At 41.1% G+C, this 17,270-nt stretch overlaps 1 protein-coding gene across 8 annotated transcripts in view; it reads right to left on the minus strand.

Annotated features, from left to right (window-relative positions):
- The window catches only part of LOC124003597 (forkhead box protein P1-B-like), a 247,620-nt gene that overhangs the window by 173,977 nt on the left and 56,373 nt on the right, over nt 1-17,270 (minus strand). For 6 of the 8 annotated variants that reach the window (XM_046311984.1, XM_046311979.1, XM_046311986.1 and 3 more), the window contains one exon: nt 742-785. The exons of the other annotated variants lie outside the window; for them this stretch is intronic. The gene's annotated coding sequence lies outside the window, so the exon portion shown is untranslated. The remainder of the gene's footprint in view (nt 1-741; nt 786-17,270) is intronic. 8 annotated transcript variants of the gene reach the window in all.

The following is a 17,270-nucleotide window of genomic DNA, read 5'->3' on the forward strand; positions in this document are numbered from 1 at the left end:
TGGGTCATTGTTTGCTTTGAATGTGTTTATACACCACACAGAGTGTAAATGACTTGAGAGATGGTGCGAGGAGGGTTGCAGACAGGAACCTGAATATATGATCTGGTCATGTTTTTGCCTTGAATTCAGTCACAACTGTGACTATACGGTGGTGTGGATTAAAGGGATATCTGGAACCTATGTTAATCATGCATTGTCACTATCATTTCTGCTTCGTGGAAAGTAAAAAGCAACTGGCCGAGTGATCCATTTACAACAGCACCAGTTATTATGCAAAATCAAATTTAGCGTTTGCGACCTTTTCATCAGATGACCCTGTAAACATTTGCATTTTTATATTTCTCTGAGATATATCTTCATCAAGTTTACTATGGATGCACCACTCTTAGAAAAAAGGGTTCCAAAAGGGTTATTTGGCTGTCCCCATAGGATAATCCTTTTGGTTCTATGTAGAACCCTTTTGGGTTCCATGTAGAGCCTCTGTGGAAAGGATTCTACCTGAAACCAAAAAGGGTTCTTTAACGGGTTCTCATATGGGGACAGCCGAAAAACCCTTTTAGGTTCTAGATAGCACCTTTTTTTCTTAGGGTAGAAGGAAACACTGTTCACAGGGAAACACTTGTTCATCGATGTAGTCAATTTAATAGGAGTATTTGAGTATAGATCTGTCATGTCTATTAGGAGTCTGTCTCTGGTTCTACTGTATGGTTGTGTCACTGGGGTCTGACTCCAGTCACTTACTTTGATCTCTGTCTCCACAGGGGGTCACCACTGGAGTCTCCAGGCTGGAGGAAGGCACAGCAGGTGGAAGAGAGCGAGAAAGAGAAAGAGTGAGAGTGAGAGAGAGAGAGAGAGAGAGAGAGAGAGAGAGAGAGAGAGAGAGAGAGAGAGAGAGAGAGAGAGAGAGAGAGAGAGAGAGAGAGAGAGAGAGAGAGAGAGAGAGAGAGAGAGAGAGAGAGAGAGAGAGAGAGAGAGAGAGAGAGAGAGAGAGAGAGAGAGAGAGAGAGAGAGAGAGAGAGAGAAATAAAGATAAAAAGAGAGATAGAATGGAGGGGGAATAAAAGAGAAAAGAAGAAAAAGAGGAAGATATTATTGTCAGTTGGAAATTATGAAATCTATGGCACTCCTTCAATCCAAAAAATGACAAACACAGTATTTAATTCCTGTTGGGTACCTCCCTATTATTGTGAAAGAGTATTTACAGTATTTGTGTGCGTGTTTACTATCCTTGTGGGGACCAGAAGTCCAGACAAGTGGGGACATTTCACCAGTCCCTACAAGAAAACATGTTAGGCTTAGTGGTAAAGTTTAGGGTTACAATTAGTGTTAGAATTAGCATTAGGGGTTAAGTTTAGGGGTTTGGGGTTAGGGTTAAGTTAGGTTAAAGGTTAGGGAAATAGGATTTGAATGGGAATCAACAAATATTTGTGTATGTGTGATATGTGTATGTGTGAGAGAGAGAGAGAGAGAGAGAGAGAGAGAGAGAGAGAGAGAGAGAGAGAGAGAGAGAGAGAGAGAGAGAGAGAGAGAGAGAGAGAGAGAGAGAGAGAGAGAGAGAGAGAGAGAGAGAGAGAGAGAGAGAGAGAAAGAAAGAGTGCCTTTGGAAAGTATTCAGACCGCTTGACTTTTTCCACATTTTTTTAGGTTACAGCCTTATTCTAAAATGGATTAAAATGTTATCATCAATCCACACACAATACCCCATAACGACAAAGCAACAAAAAGTATTCAGACCCAGTACTTTCTTGAAGCACAATTACAGCCTCGAGTCTTCTTGGGTATGACGCTACAAACTTGGCACACCTGTACTTGGGAAGTTTCTCCCATTCTTCTCTGCAGATCCTCTCATGTTCTGTCAGGTCGGATGGGGAGCGTCGCTGCACAGCTATTTTCAGGTCTCTCCAGAAATGTTCGATCGGGTTCAAGTCCAGGCTCTGGACATTCAGAGACTTTTCTCAAAGCTACTCCTGCGTTGTCTTGGCTGTGAGCTTTGGGTCATTGTCCTGTTGGAAGGTGAACCGTCACCCCCAGTCTGAGGTCCTGAGCACCGCTCTGGAGCAGGTTTTCATCAAGGATCTCTCTGTACATTGCTCCGTTCATCTTTGCCTCGATCCTGACTAGTCTGCCAGTCCTTGCCACTGAAAAGCATCCCCACAGCATGATGCTGCCAGCACTACGCTTCACTGCACTGATGGTGCCAGGTTTCCTCCAGATGTGACTGCAGAAATGTTTTGGTACCCTTCACCAGATCTGTGCCTCCACACAATCCTGTCTTGGAGCTCTAAGGAAAATTCCTTTGACCTCATGGCTTGGTTTTTGCTCTGACATGCACTGTCAACTGTGGGGCCTTATATAGACAGCTCTGTGTGCCTTTCCAAATCATGTCCAATCAATTGAATTTACTAAAGGCGGACTCCAATCAAGTTGTAGAAACATCTCAAGGATGATCAATGGAAACAGGATGCACCTGAGCTCAATTTTGAGTCTCATAGCAAAGGGTCTGAATACTTATGTAAATACGGTATTTCTGGTATTTATTTTTAATACATTTGCAAAAATGTCTAAAAACCCGTTTTCACTTTGTCATTATGGGGTATTGTGTGTAGATTGCTAAGGGTTTTTTACTCTCTCCAATTTAGAATAAGACTGTAATGTAACAAAATGTGGAGTCAAAGGGTCTGAAAACTTTCCGAAGGCACTGTATATAGAGAGGTCACTTTCAAACAATTCTTCTTCATTTAAGCTGCGTTAAGTAGATTTTTCCTCAGAGGTTATTTTTCTTTCCATGTTTTAAATATCTTTGGATACATATTTAGCATCACAAACGAGAATTCCCTTGATTTAACAAATATTGGCACATTCAGAAAACTGTAATTGAGTTCAAATTGATTCTAGCTGCACTCTAATTGCATTTAAACACTGTTCGTCCCTAACCCTAGATCCACAGCTCCTTCTGCTTAATTACTACAGCCCTCTGAAGACAAATCCCTCCGCTGTGGAAGGAAAAATAAAAATAGTGTAAGTTTAACAGAACGTTGTTAAAATGACCAATAAACTTTTTTTTATTCAATATAAATTAAACCCCAGCAGAGAGAATAGGGCTCAGAGAACACACAGCAAAATAGCTTGTTGAAGCATTGCACAGTACCCCAACTCAAACAAACGCCACAGATTAACACCAACCCCCTGTGGCTGACTTCTGTCATACACAACCCTGCCCCCTCCGCCACCTCCCCCCTCCGCCATATCCACTCTTTCTATCCTTTTTCAAACATGGAGGGAAGAAAAGGCTAAATGTGTTTCCTGAAAGGGAGGAGAGGTGGAAAAAGCCCATCCTGCCCTTGGAGTCACCACCATGTGTCTCGTCAGAGCAACCCACCACCCTCCACTGGCTTTTCTGCAGATGCAGCAGAACTTCCCCGAGAGGAGAGGGGACTGTTTGCCAACTCAAACAGGGCTCCCTCTCCCTCTCCCGGCGGCCAGCGGCCCATGGGCCTGCTCTGCTCAGCACTGCTGCTTCCTGAGGGCTCGCTGCAGCTGGAGCTCTCTGAATAAAGGTAACAGGGAATGTCAGAGCTACTGTAAACTTACTAGCCCACTTCTGTCAGCAGGACGTTCACAATCAAAGCAAAACAACCCCACCTAAAACACCATGCATTGTTTTTCCACCAGCCCCATCCTAAACTTCCCACGAATCACAAAGAGAGCACGGCGAGAGGGCGACCGCTGTTCCCTGATCTTGCCAAACAAAATGCCAGGAGACCGAGAATGACATTCAACTCTGGTTTAAAAATACGAGCAATTTGAAAATGATTAGAGTCTTATTTTATTGTTGAGCGCCTGACACAGGAGAGGAAACCAGAACAATCAACTCAACTGACTTTTTTTTCCTGCTGAATTTAGAAACACTAATTAGTTTTGCTCTCATAAACCCAACCTGAAAACGACCAATTAGAAAGTGAGAATGAGCCATGAGCAGCAGAAACAAGTGCTTGTCATTCTTCTATTAAAGTCCCACATCCACAACTTTACCTCAATGACTTTCACACTGCTCCCATGGCGAGCCGAATGTTACCTACTAAACACTCAGTCACGTACTCATCCTGATAAATTAATAAGCCTTTACGTAATCCTTTAGTGAGCCTTTTGCGGAGTTTTTAGGGAGATATTACAGCTCTACAGAGCCACATCAAACGCAGTTGGAGAGGCATGGTAGAACAGATGACTGAACCATCGGGCTGACCACAGCACCAGCTGGGCTCTACCATAAACCAACCAGGGCCAGACAGACAGACAGTTATCCTCTCGCAGCTGCCTGGTTCACATTAATTTCCTCTTTCAAGGGTATTGAAACCACTATATCCCTCCTACCCATTGACTAACAACTGGGACCTGTACCTTCCTGTGCTAGCCTATCACACAGCGCATTCTCTTGCCAAGTGGTGTGGGTTTCATGTTTAGTCTGTCATAAGAAATTAATGATAAACTTGTGGAAATTGTCTTCAGGAATTTTCACTGCTATTCCCACAGCAAACAGCAGAGAGTGTTTCATCACTGTCGGGCCTAAGATTGATAGCATGTCAGAGCCTTCTCCTACTCTCTGGCTTCAGCTACATCTTCTGGGCTGGGTAGTGGCTAAAAAAGGCCACGGCTTCACTTTCCTGGCCTGTGCTTTTTACCAGGAGTAATTCTCAGATGCCAGGTCGCTGCCAACGTCCTTGCAGCCGATGGCAGAGAGGCCAGTAAGTTCACATTAACTGCAGAGTGTAACTGCGCTGAACATCTGCTCATGAATGAGAGCGCTGCCCACTAACTCAGCGAGTTGAGGCCTGCTGATGAAAAATGCAACGCTCTCCTCTCTGGCACGCTTGTTTTGCGCTATTCTCCTGAGCCCCTAGAATTATATTAAGAGAATTTCAGTGCAGCCCAGTGTATCTGAGAGAACAGCTGGCGCTGAAAAAGGAACTGCTGCTCGCCGAGAGCTCAGGGACTTCACACGGGATCAGCCTTCTCGTACGCCATTTGTCCTTGAAGGAAAAAAATCTGTGTTAAGCACCCAGGTAATAAGAAGAAGACAGCAGCCACATTTAGTTGATTACACTACTCATGTGCGCAAAATCAGACAGAATAACCAACAAAGTCATGAATTGATATAAGGGGGGGGGGTGATTGTGACAATAAGTAGCAACCTCTGGAGACATCTGCGTAAACTAACTCATGTCCTTTGTTTGGCTTGTTCCCTGGTGAGAACTCATTAGACTCTGCCTCTTACCAAACCAACATGGAGGTAAAACAGAAACAAGTGTATTCTACACAGTATATAGCTACATGGTCCCCATAACAACATGATGAAAATATGATTGCTGGTTTACCCCAAACTACCTGGTCACATGTGGTCTTTCACTTATACTATGAGCAAATTTGACATATCACTCCTCATCAGATGGTGAAATAGCCTCTATTAAGAATCATACATTTAAGGAAGTGATGATTCTTACCAAAAACCCAAAATACAAGATTACATAACATTTGGTGATTTCACTTCTGTCTTCCTTTGAAATGGAGATATCTTCTTGACAGTCTGCATGGTGGGCATCCCTTCACTAATACAAACATATGATACACACACAGTGGCACAAAACCATTCATTCTCTCCAAACTGCTTTGCCTCTGTTGCTTGCTTGTCACAATATTTATCAGATCACCAAGTTGTCATTCCTCCAAAAAGCCAGTTTCACTCAAGAACACTTGTGTGGGAGAAACTCACTATCATGTTTAAAGATGAGAGATCTACTAGTTTACTAGGCTTCCTGTGTGTTCGGTGATGGCATATGAAGGAGATATACAGTATCTAAATTATCATGACGATACCCACCCCCGCAGAAAACGATGTGGGGGAGTAAAAACTCTTCTCCAAGACATTTAGCTGGTGACAAATCACAGCACTTTGTCTTCCTGAAAACACCCACCCTTCCATCTTAAACCTCCCAACTTCACATGGAGATAGGAAATCACACATTACCAAGCTGACAAACAATTACAACCATGTCATTAACGACAACCGACCCTGAGCCAGCATTTTCCAGACAAAAACAAATCATGATAAATCAGACAACACAACATGTCTCCATTGATGCCGTAGAATAAACCTAGGATGACTCGAGGAAATACATCCAATTTTGACAGAAATCTAATTGGGGGGGTGGGGGGTCGGAGCTTTGTTTAAGAAAAGCATCATTACCATAATGTTAAACAATCATACCTTGGTGCCAAAACATACAACTAATATCAAAGCCAGGAGGTAGAAAACTCAATTCCTCACTTTATATTAAAATATTTTTTTGGGGTTGTTGCAGTTTTCCCATTAAAATGACTTAATCCGATATAGAGCATTAGTATCTCTTTTAATACATCTCCAAGTGTCAGCCGGCGAATGAAAAAAGCCTCTGTAAATATGGCTGCTTACTTCTAACACAAGCATTGTTGACACGTAATGTCATTTCAGCGGGACATCCAAATGAAAGCACTACGGGGTAATGTAATGCTCTTAATGAGAATTCTTTCCAGCTCGAGACCTTGCCGAGATAGCCATAATGCATTGCTTCTTTTTTTAATAAAATAATTGTTACAGTTATTAAAGATGAATCTCATCAGAGGCAAGATGACAAAATAATTCATTACCAAAACCCAGGCTTTAAATAGCTGCAAATTAAAATCCCCTGAAAATTTGCTTCCTGATAAATGGGATCGTTATTTCATATAAATATTGGATATAGTGTGCCCTTGAAAGGAAATAAATATTGCAATAGTCCATTAAAAAGTTTGTAGAATCAACCAACGAACAGTTTAACCAATAAGAAAAACACTACCAATACCCATACTTTATACACCAAATATCTCTAAAAGATCTGTTAAATATGTCAGGAAGTTAAGTGTACCCACAATTAGATTCTGACACAAGGATCAAAAGGGAGAAAAAAGTGTTAAGACTCATAATAACTCCTACATATGGGTGTTAACAAGGTATACCACTGAGCTACTGCCGACATGGTGGAGCCACCGTGCCTCTGAGCATGGGGAACCATGGGGAACCATGGGGAAACTGGGACTCAGTACTCTCACCAGTACATGCATGTGTGAAACAGAGAATGCGTTGGGGTCCATGGCTCCCATTCACAGCTCGTATTTATGTATTCAAAAGAGATCATTTACGGTGATGGCATTGAAACTTCCCAGCATGCCTTTTAACCTGTGGTTTTTCACTCTCGCCACAGCAGGATGTCCAGGGGAGATGCTTTATGAAGATCCCGGAGACATAAAGAGCCTGGGTGACTAACTGCTGCATTACTGTCTGAAAGGTAAAGTTATTTAGACCAATAAAACGCTAATATATTGTTGGAGTGGAATAAAACAGAAGTTATCTCTACCTTAATAACATCACCGCAACCGCTTACGTTGTTTAGATCAATAAAGCCCATTAAAGTACAGACCTCCACACAGATAGAGCCACGCTGCCACTGTGAAATACTGCTCACTGGCATTATGAAGCGCAGAGATCTAACAAAACAACTGAAGTAAAATCACACACCATTCTAATAGGATTCAAATGTGAAAATGTTGAAGATTTTAGGTAAGTGTTAATGCTGCAATATGTAACGTTTTAGGCAACCCAACCAAATTCACATAGAAATGTGTGTTATAGATCTGTCATTCTCATTGTAAGCGTAAGAAGCTGTAAATCTGTTCTACTTTTGGTTTTACACATCAGCTTCAAACAGCTGTAAATAAAATATTTTGGGTTATTGAAAATACATTTTACAGCGGTTTAGATGGTACAATGATTCTTCACACTTGCTTGTTTTGTCACATAAACTGAAATTAGGCAAACTATTAGAATTTTAGCAATTGTATATGGTGGAGTGAATTCTGCATATTGCAACTTTAACACTATGGCCTTGGACAGGGGTTCTCAAAGAGGGATCAGTGGAGGTACAGCAGGCCTGGTCAGCAGCCAGATTTCAAAATATATTAGCATTATAATTTATTATCATTATTTGTTTTGACCAAAGGACAGATTTCCACCAGTCTAATGTCCATTGCTCATATTTCGTGGCCCAAGCAAATCTCTTTCTCTTATTTGTGTCCTTTAGTAGTGATTTCTTTGCAGCAATTTAACCATGAAGGCCCGATTCAAGCAGTCTCCTCTGAACAGTTGATGTTGAGATGTGTCTGTTACTTGAACTCTGTGAAGCATTTATTAGGGCTGCAATTTCTGAGGCTGGTAACTCTAATGAACTTATCCTCTGCAGCAGAGGTAACTCTGGGTTTTCCTTTCCTGTGGCAGTCCTCATGAGAGACAGTTTCATCAAAGCGCTTGATAGTTTTTGCGACTGCACTTGAAGAAACTTGAAAAGTTCTCAAAATTTTCCAGATTGACTGACCTTCATGTCTTTGCCTATTTGAGCTGTTCTTGCCATAATATGAACTTGGTCTTCTACCAACTAGTGCTATCTTCTGAATACCAACCCTACCTTGTCACAACACAACTGATTGGCTCAAATACATTGAGAAGTAAAAAAATTTGACAAAATAACTTTTAACAAAGCACACCTGTTCATTTAAATCCATTCCAGGTGACCACCTCATGAAGCTAGTTGAGAGAATTTGTTTTTTTTACTAATATTTTATTATTTAACATTTTTTTAACTAGGCAAGTCAGTTAAGAACAATTTCTTATTTTCAGTGACGGACTAACCCGGCTGGGACAATTGTGCACCGGCCAATGGGACTCCCAATCACGGCAATATATGATACAGCCTGGAATCAAACCAAGGACTGTTGTGTCAATGCTTGCACAGAGATGCAGTGCCTTAGACCGCTGCGCCACTCGGGAGCCAATAGTGTGCAAAGCTGTCATCAAGGCAAAGGTTGGCTATTTTGAAGAATTTCAAGTATAAAATATATTTATTTTTGTATTCCACCTTTATATAACTGGGTAGGCCAGTTGAGAACAAGTTCCTATTTACAACTGCGACATTACAACCTGGCCAAGATAAAGCAAAGCAGTGCGACAAAAACAACAACGGAGTTACACATAAACAAACGTACAGTCAATAACACAATAGAAAATAAAGATGTTTTTATTTATGTACAGTGTGTGCAAATGTAGAGGACTAGGGATGTAGGCAATAAATAGGCCATAGAGGCTAAATAATTACAATTAATATTGGAGTGATAAATGTGCAGATGATGATGTGCAAGTAGAGATACTGGGGTGCAAGAAAGCAAGAGGGGAAGTAATAAAATGGGGATGAGGTAGTTGGGTGTGCTATTTACAGATTGGCTGTGTACAGGTACAGTGATTGGTGAGCTGCTCTGACAGCTAATGCTTAAAGTTAGAGAGGGAGATATAAGACTACAGCTTCAGAGATTTTTGCAATTCGTTCCAGTCACGAGCAGCAGAGAACTGTAAGGAAAGGCGGCGAAAGGAAGTGTTGGCTTTGGGGATGACCAGTGCAGTATACCTGCTGGAGCACGTGCTACGGGTGGGGGTTGCTATGGTGACCAGTAAGCTGAGATAAGGCGGGGCTTTACCTAGCAAAGACTTATAGATGACCTGGAGCCAGTGGGTTTGGCGATATGTAGTGAGGGCCAGCCAACGAGAGCATACAGGTAGCAGTGGTGGGTAGTACATGGGGCTTTGGTGACAAAACGGAGGGCACTGTGATAGACTACATCCAGTTTGCTGAGTAGAGTGTTGGGGTCTATTTAAGTGGCATCGCTGAAATCAAGGATCGGTAGGATAGTCAGTTTTACGAGGGTATGTTTTGGCAGCATGAGTGAAGGAGGCTTTGTTGCGAAATAGGAAGCCGATTTTAGATTTAATTTTGGATTGGAGATGCTTCATGTGAGTCTGGAAGGAGAGTTTACAGTTTAACCAGACACCTAGGTATTTGTAGTTGTCCACATATTGTAGGTCAGAACCGTCCAGAGTAGTGATGCTAGTCGGACGTGCGGGTGCAGGCAGCAATCGGTTGAAGAGCCTGCACTTAGTTTTAATAGCATTTAAAAGCAGCTGGAGGCCACGGAAGGAGTGTGGTATGGTGCTGAAGCTTCTTTGAAGGTTTGTTAGCACAGTGTCCAAAGAAGGGCCAGATGTATACAGAATGGTGTCGTCTGCATAGAGGTGGATCAGAAAATCACCAGCAGCAACAGCGACAGCATTGATATATACAGAGAAAAGAGTCGGCCCAAGAATTGAACCCTGTGGCACCCCCATAGAGACTGCCAGAGGTCCGAACTACAGGCCCTATTTTACACACTGAACTCTATATGAGAAGTAGTTGGTGAAGGCGAGGCAGGCATTTGGCGAGGCGAGGCAGGCATTTGAGAAGCCAAGGCTATTGAGTCTGCCGTTAAGAATGCGGTGATTGACAGAGTCAAAACCTTGGCCAGGTCGATGAAGACGGCTGCACAGTACTGACCGCGGCAGATTTCCGATTTTTAGGGATCTCAGATGATACAAAAGAGAGGTTGAATAGGCTAGTAATAGGGGGTTGCAACAATTTTGGCAGATAATTTTAGAAAGACAGGGTCCAGATTGTCTAGCCCAGTTGATTTGTAGGGATCCAGATTTTGCAGCTCTTCAAAAACATCAGCTGTCAGGATTTTGGTGAAGGATAAGCGGGGGGGGAGGGGCATTGGGCAAGTTGCTGCAGGGGGTGCTGAGATGTTGGCCGGGGTAGGGGTAACCAGGTGAAAATGAAATTATCGATTATCTACATGATTCCATATGTATTTGATAGTTTCGATGTCTTCACTACTAATCTACAATGTAGAAAATAGTTTTAAAAAAAACTTTTGACTGGTACTGTATATACTGTACACTACCGTTCAAAGGTTAGGGGTCACTTAGAAACGTTCTTGTTTTTGAAGAAAACCAAAACAAATTGTCCATTAAAATAACACCAAATTTATCAGAAATACAGTGAAGACATTGTTAACGTTGTAAATTTTAATTGTAGCTGGAAAAGGCCGATTTTGTATGGATTATCTACATAGGCGTACAGAGGCCCATTATCAGCAACCATCTCTCCTGTGTTCCAATGTCACATTGTGTTAGCTAATCCAAGTTTATAATTTTAAAAGGCTAATTGGCTAATTAGAAAACTATTTTGCAATTATGTTAGCACAGCTGAAAACTGTGGTTCTGATTAAAAAAGCAATGAAACTGGCCTTCTTTAGATTAGTTGAGTATCGTGAGCATCAGCATTTGTGGGTTTGATTACAGGCTCAAAATGGCCCAAAACAAAGCACTTTCTTCAGAAACTCGTCAGTCTATTCTTGTTCTGAGAAATGAAGGCTATTCTGTGCGAGAAATTGCCAATAAACTGAAGATCTGGTACAATGCTGTGTACTACTCCCTTCACAGAACAGCGCAAATTGTCTCTAATTAGAATAGAAAGAGAAGTGGGAGGCCCGGTGCACAACTGAGCAAGAGGACAAGTACATTAGAGTGTCTAGATTGAAAAACAGACACCTCACAAGTCCTCAACTGGCAGCTTCATTAAATAGTACCTGCAAAACACCAGTCTCAACAGCAACAGTGAAGAGGTGACTCTGGGATGCGGAACAGCTTCTATCAGCTTCTATCCCCAGCTGTTTCCGTTTTTTGGTCCCAGCTTTGATGCACCTGTACTGAACTCGCCTTCTGGATGATAGCGGGGTGAATAAGCCGTGGCTCAGGTGGCTGAGGTCCTTGATGATCTTCTTGGCCTCCCTTTAACACTGGGTGCTGTACATGTTCTAAAGGGCAGGCAGTGTGCTCCCGGTGATGCGTTGGGCTGACCGCACCCAGTGGGGCTGAAGAGCCCTGTGGTTGTGGGTGGTGCAGTTGCCAGACCAGGCGATGATACAGCCTGACAGGATGCTCTCAATGGTGCATCTGTAAAAGAGGGTCTTAGGGGCAATGAGGGAGAGGTTATTTTCCTGGCACCACTCTGCCAGGGCCCTCAATTCCTACCTGTAGGCTGTCTCGTCGTTGTTGGTCATCAGGCTTACCACTGTTGTGTCGTCTGCAAACTTAACAAATGAGTTGGAGGCGTGCGTGGCCACACAACCATGGGTAATTAGGGCATCACGGGAGGGTGCTCAGCACGCTACCTTGTGGAACCCCTGTGTTGAGGATCAGCGTAGTGTAGGTGTTATTTCCTTCCTTCACCAACTGGGGGCGGCCCTACAGGAAGTCCAGGACCCAGTTGCACAGGGCACGTTCAGACCCAGGGCGCCAAGCTTAATGATGAGCTTGGAGGGTACAATGGTGTTGAAGGCTGAGCTGCAGTCAATGAACATAATTCTTACACAGGTATTCCTCTTGTCCAGATGGAACTAATAGCCTTACTCACTGTTTTAGCCACCTGCAGCATTGTGACGTATTTTTATGCATTTCCATTGGAGAATGGCTGTAAGAGACCATATAGGGCGAGTGGACGCATGGTGTCTCCCGGAGAAAATTTTGCGTAAAATACCTAGGTAGCCATTTTTCCAATAGTTTCTTATGAGAAACCAACTGTCTCCACGGATATATTATTGAATACATATGTTAAAAACACTTTGAGGATGGAACCTAAACAACGTTTGCCGTGTTTCAGTCGATATTATGGAGCAAATCTTGAAAAAAGTTCGGCATTATAGTTGAAGTATTTTCGGTCGATTTCTCAGCCAAGCAGGATGAACAAACGTGACGTTTTTCGCCCACAAAAATATTCTTTTTGGAAAAAAGGAACATTTGCTATCTAACTGGGAGTCTCCTGAGTGACAGCATCTGAAGTTCTTCAAAGGTAAATGATTTAATTTGGTTGCTTTTCTTATTTTTGTGAAAATGTTGCCTGCTGCCAGCACAGCCTAGCATAGCATTATGCCATGCTAAACTTACACAAATGCTTGTCTAGCGTTGGCTGTAACGCATATTTTGAAAATCTGAGATGACAGTGTTGTTAACAAAAGGCTAAGCTTGTGTTTCAATATATTTATTTCATTTCATTTGCGATTTTCATGAATAGGAAATGTTGCGTTATGGTAATGCACTTGAGGCTATGATTACGCTCCCGGATACGGGATTGCTCGTCGCTAGAGGTTCATAATGTTTACATTCTGTTTAACCCACTTTATATGTACAGTATATACAATATTCTAGTCATTGAACACTGGTCACTTTAATAACGTTAACATACAAAACATACCACGCCTTCAAAAAGTATTCACACCCCTTGACTTTTTCCACATTCTGGAAAATATTCTGGAAAATATTTGTTTGTCACTGGTTTACACACAATACCCCATAATGTAAAAGTGGAATTATGTTTTTCAAAATTTGTGCGTCAATATAATAGTGTTCTCTGTTTTAATTCAATTTTGAATTCAGGCTGTAACAACAAAATGTGGAATAAGTCAAGAAGTTTACATACACCTTAGCCAAATACATTTAAACTCAGTTTTTACCAATTCCTGACATTTAATCCAAGTAAAAATTCCCTGTCTTAGGTCAGTTAGGATCACCACTTTATTTTAAGAATGTGAAATGTCAGTATAATAGTAGAGAGAATTATTTATTTCAGCTTTATTTTCTTTCATCACATTCCCAGTGGGTAAGATGTTTACATACATTCAATTAGTATTTGGTAGCATTGCCTTTAAACAGTTTAACTTGGGTCAAACGTTTCGGGAAGCCTTCCACAAGCTTCCCACAATAAGTTATATAATAATAAATTATATAATAATAATAATAATTTTCGGTGGATATATTACCTTTCTTCGCACGGTCCTTTGCTGTTGTTCTGGGATTGAGTTGAACTTTTCGCAACAAAGTACGTTCATCTCTCGAAGACAGAACGCGTCTCCTTCCTGAGCGGTATGACGGCTGCGTGTATTTACTTGCGCACAATTGTTTGTACAGATGAACGTGGTACCTTCAGGCGTTTGGAAATTGCTCCCAGGGATGAACAAGACTTGTGGAGTTCTACAAAACAATTTCTGAGGTCTTGGCTGATTTCTTTTGATTTCCCCATGATGTCAAGCAAATAGGCAATGAATTTTAAGGTAGACTTTGAAATACATCCACAGGTACACCTCCAATTGACTCAAATTATGTCAATTAGCCTATCAGAAGCTTCTAAAGCCATGAAATCATTATCTGGATTTTTCCAAGCTGTTTAAAGGCACAGTCAACTACATTGTAGAATAATAGTGAAGACATCTCAACTATGAAATAACACATATGGAATAATGTAGTAGCCAAAAAAGTGTTAAATAAATCAAAATATATATATATTTTTTATATTTGAGATTCTTCAAAGTAGCCAAACTGTCCCTTGATGGCAGTTTTGCACACTCTTGACATTCTCTCAACCAGCTTCATGAGGTAGTCACCTGGAATGCATTTCAATTAACAGGTGTGCCTTGTTAAAAGTTAATTTGTGGAATTTCTTTCCTTCTTAATGCGTTTGAGCCAATCAGTTGTGTTGTGACAAGGTAGGGTTGGTATACAGAAGATAGCCCTATTTGGTGAAAGATCAAGTCCATATTACGGCAAGAACAGCTCAAAAAAACAAAGAGAAATGACAGTCCAACATTACTTTAAGACATGAAGGTCAGTCAATCTGGAAAATTTCAAGAACTTTTCAGGTATTTCAAGTGCAGTCGCAAAAACCATCAAGTGCTATGATGAAACTGGCTCTCATTAGGACAGCGATATGAAAGGAAGACCCAAAGTTACCTTGGCTGCAGAGGACAAGTTTATTAGAGTTACCAGCCTCAGAAATTGCAGCCCAAATAAATGCTTCACAGAGTTCATGTTACAGACACATTTTAACATCAACTGTTGAGAGGAGACTGCGTGAATCAGGCCTTCATGGTTGAATTTCTGCAAAGAAACCACTACTAAAGGACACCAATAATAAGAAGGGACTTTCTTGGGCCAAGAAACACGAGCATTGGATATTAGACCTATGGAAATCTGTCCTTTGTTCTGATGAGTCCAAATTTGAGATTTGTTGTTCCAACCGTAGTGTCTTTGTGAGACGTAGAAGAGATTAATGGATGATCTCTGCATGTGTTGTTACCACCGTGAAGCATGGAGGAGGAGGTGTGATTGTGTGGGGGTGCTTTGCTGGTGACACTGTCAGTTGTTTATTTACAATTCAAGGCACACTTAACCAGCATGGCTAACACAGCATTCTGCAGTGATAAGCCATCCCATCTGGTATGCACTTAGTGGGACTGTCATTTTTTTTCACCAGGACAATGACCCAACACACCTCCAGGCTGTGATAGGGCTATTTGACCAATGAGAGTGATGGAGTGCTGCATCAGATGACCTGGCCTCCACAATCAACCGACCTCAACCCAAGTGAGATGTTTTTGGATGAGTTAGACCGCAGAGTGAAGGAAAAGCAGCCAACAAGAGCTCAGCATATGTGGGAACTCCTTCAATACTGTTGGAAAAGCATTCCAGATGAAGATGGTTGAGAGAATGCCAAGAGTGTGCAAGAAGAAGAAGAATCTAAAATATTTTAGATTTGTTTTACACTTTTTTCGTTACTACATGACTCCATATGTGTTATTTCATAGTTTTGATGTCTTCACTATTATTTTACAATGTAGAAAATAGTAAAAAAGTTAAGAAAAACCCTTGAATGAGTAGGTGTGTACACACTTTTGACTGGTACTGCATATATTTATATTCCGGTCTCTGACATTCATCGTTCTGATATTTCTTAATTTCTTAATTTTTCTGGATTATGTGTATATTTTGTTTTCATGTGTATTGCCAGGTATTACTGAACTACATTTCACTGCACCTGCGATAACATCTGCAAATCTGTGTATGCGGCCAATAACATTTGATTTGATTTGATTTAAGGTGTAATTCATACATACATTTATACAATGCAATGTAATAATATAAGAATACGGTGCTATAAGTAATATGTTTGCATTGTAATTTCTGAAAATGTCCTTAATGTATTTACAGTAATAGTGGAATGATAGTGTTTCACAATATTTTTTCCCAAACATTTTTTATTGGGCACACATGAAATTGCATCCTAATGGTGCAGCCTTCTTATTGGTCAACAAAATACAATTTCTTGTTGTCAAATTGACTGGGGCCAGCAATCGGCAAGCGTTAAACAGCCCCAGACAATTTGACAACAAGATATTTCCTGTTTTAGAAGACTTTTCGATAAAAAAAAATGTATGTGTGTATTTTATGTAATTTCAGTAAAAGAGACCTTGGTCTCAGTATGACTCCCTAATAAAATAAAGGTTGAATAAAAATAAAATCTGCATCATTAGAATGCAAGTTTGTTTGTGACCATTCACATTTTTGGGGGATAATTTTTTGTGAAAAACTATAATTTCACGATAAGATATATAGATATAGATTTATTAAAGACATTTTCTGAAATTACAATACAAAAATATTACATATACCTCCTTTATTCTACAATTTATGGTCTTAACCCTGGACAACATATGCCTGGGAGGCTCACAGGGATATTGGTATCCATTGTACTCCCCCAATTATACATGTTTCAAGTCAATACTTATTGTATTTCCCTTTTTTGGTGGGGTTGTTATATAAATGCACTGTAATTTAAGCATTTTTTTTCTCTACCTTGTGCCAAAATGTGTAGAATAGCAGGATTTTAGCTTTAAAGCTGCAATAACAAAAAGGCTCTCTGCCCCATGACAAAATGTGTAGAATTGCAGGAAATAAGCTTAAACTCAAAAAGTTTGCAAGAAGTTTTCCTACCCAGGGCCCGAGACATGGATCATCCGGCCATGCCCTGCCAAAGTCATAGTAAATCTCCTTATATGCTATTTTTATCTCACTCGAGTTGTGTTATGACCATGAGGGGGTCCCTGACGAATTTGCTTTTGCTATCACAAAAGGGGTCCCCTGCCACAAAAGTTTGAGAAACCCTGCCCTAGGAACTAGTTTATGACACACTGATTAAAAAGTGTAGTGTGTGAAAAAGACCTTCTCCCTCTAAACCCCAGGAAGGTGACGTCAGAGACTTGGTCTGTAACTCTGGCCCTGTTCTGTCTCTGTCCTGGGTTTCCTGTACGGAAAGGGAGCAGTCTACAATATTTCTGGCCTCCAGTCTCCACGTCCGCTAACTCTCTATCACCCCCCGGCCCCCCTTCACTTCACCAGCTATGCAAAAAAAAAAATCTCTCTTTCTCTGTCTCTGTCATTGTTTCCCTCT

The sequence above is a fragment of the Oncorhynchus gorbuscha genome, linkage group LG18 (assembly GCF_021184085.1).
Source record: "Oncorhynchus gorbuscha isolate QuinsamMale2020 ecotype Even-year linkage group LG18, OgorEven_v1.0, whole genome shotgun sequence".
NCBI classification, from domain to species: Eukaryota; Metazoa; Chordata; class Actinopteri; order Salmoniformes; family Salmonidae; genus Oncorhynchus; species Oncorhynchus gorbuscha.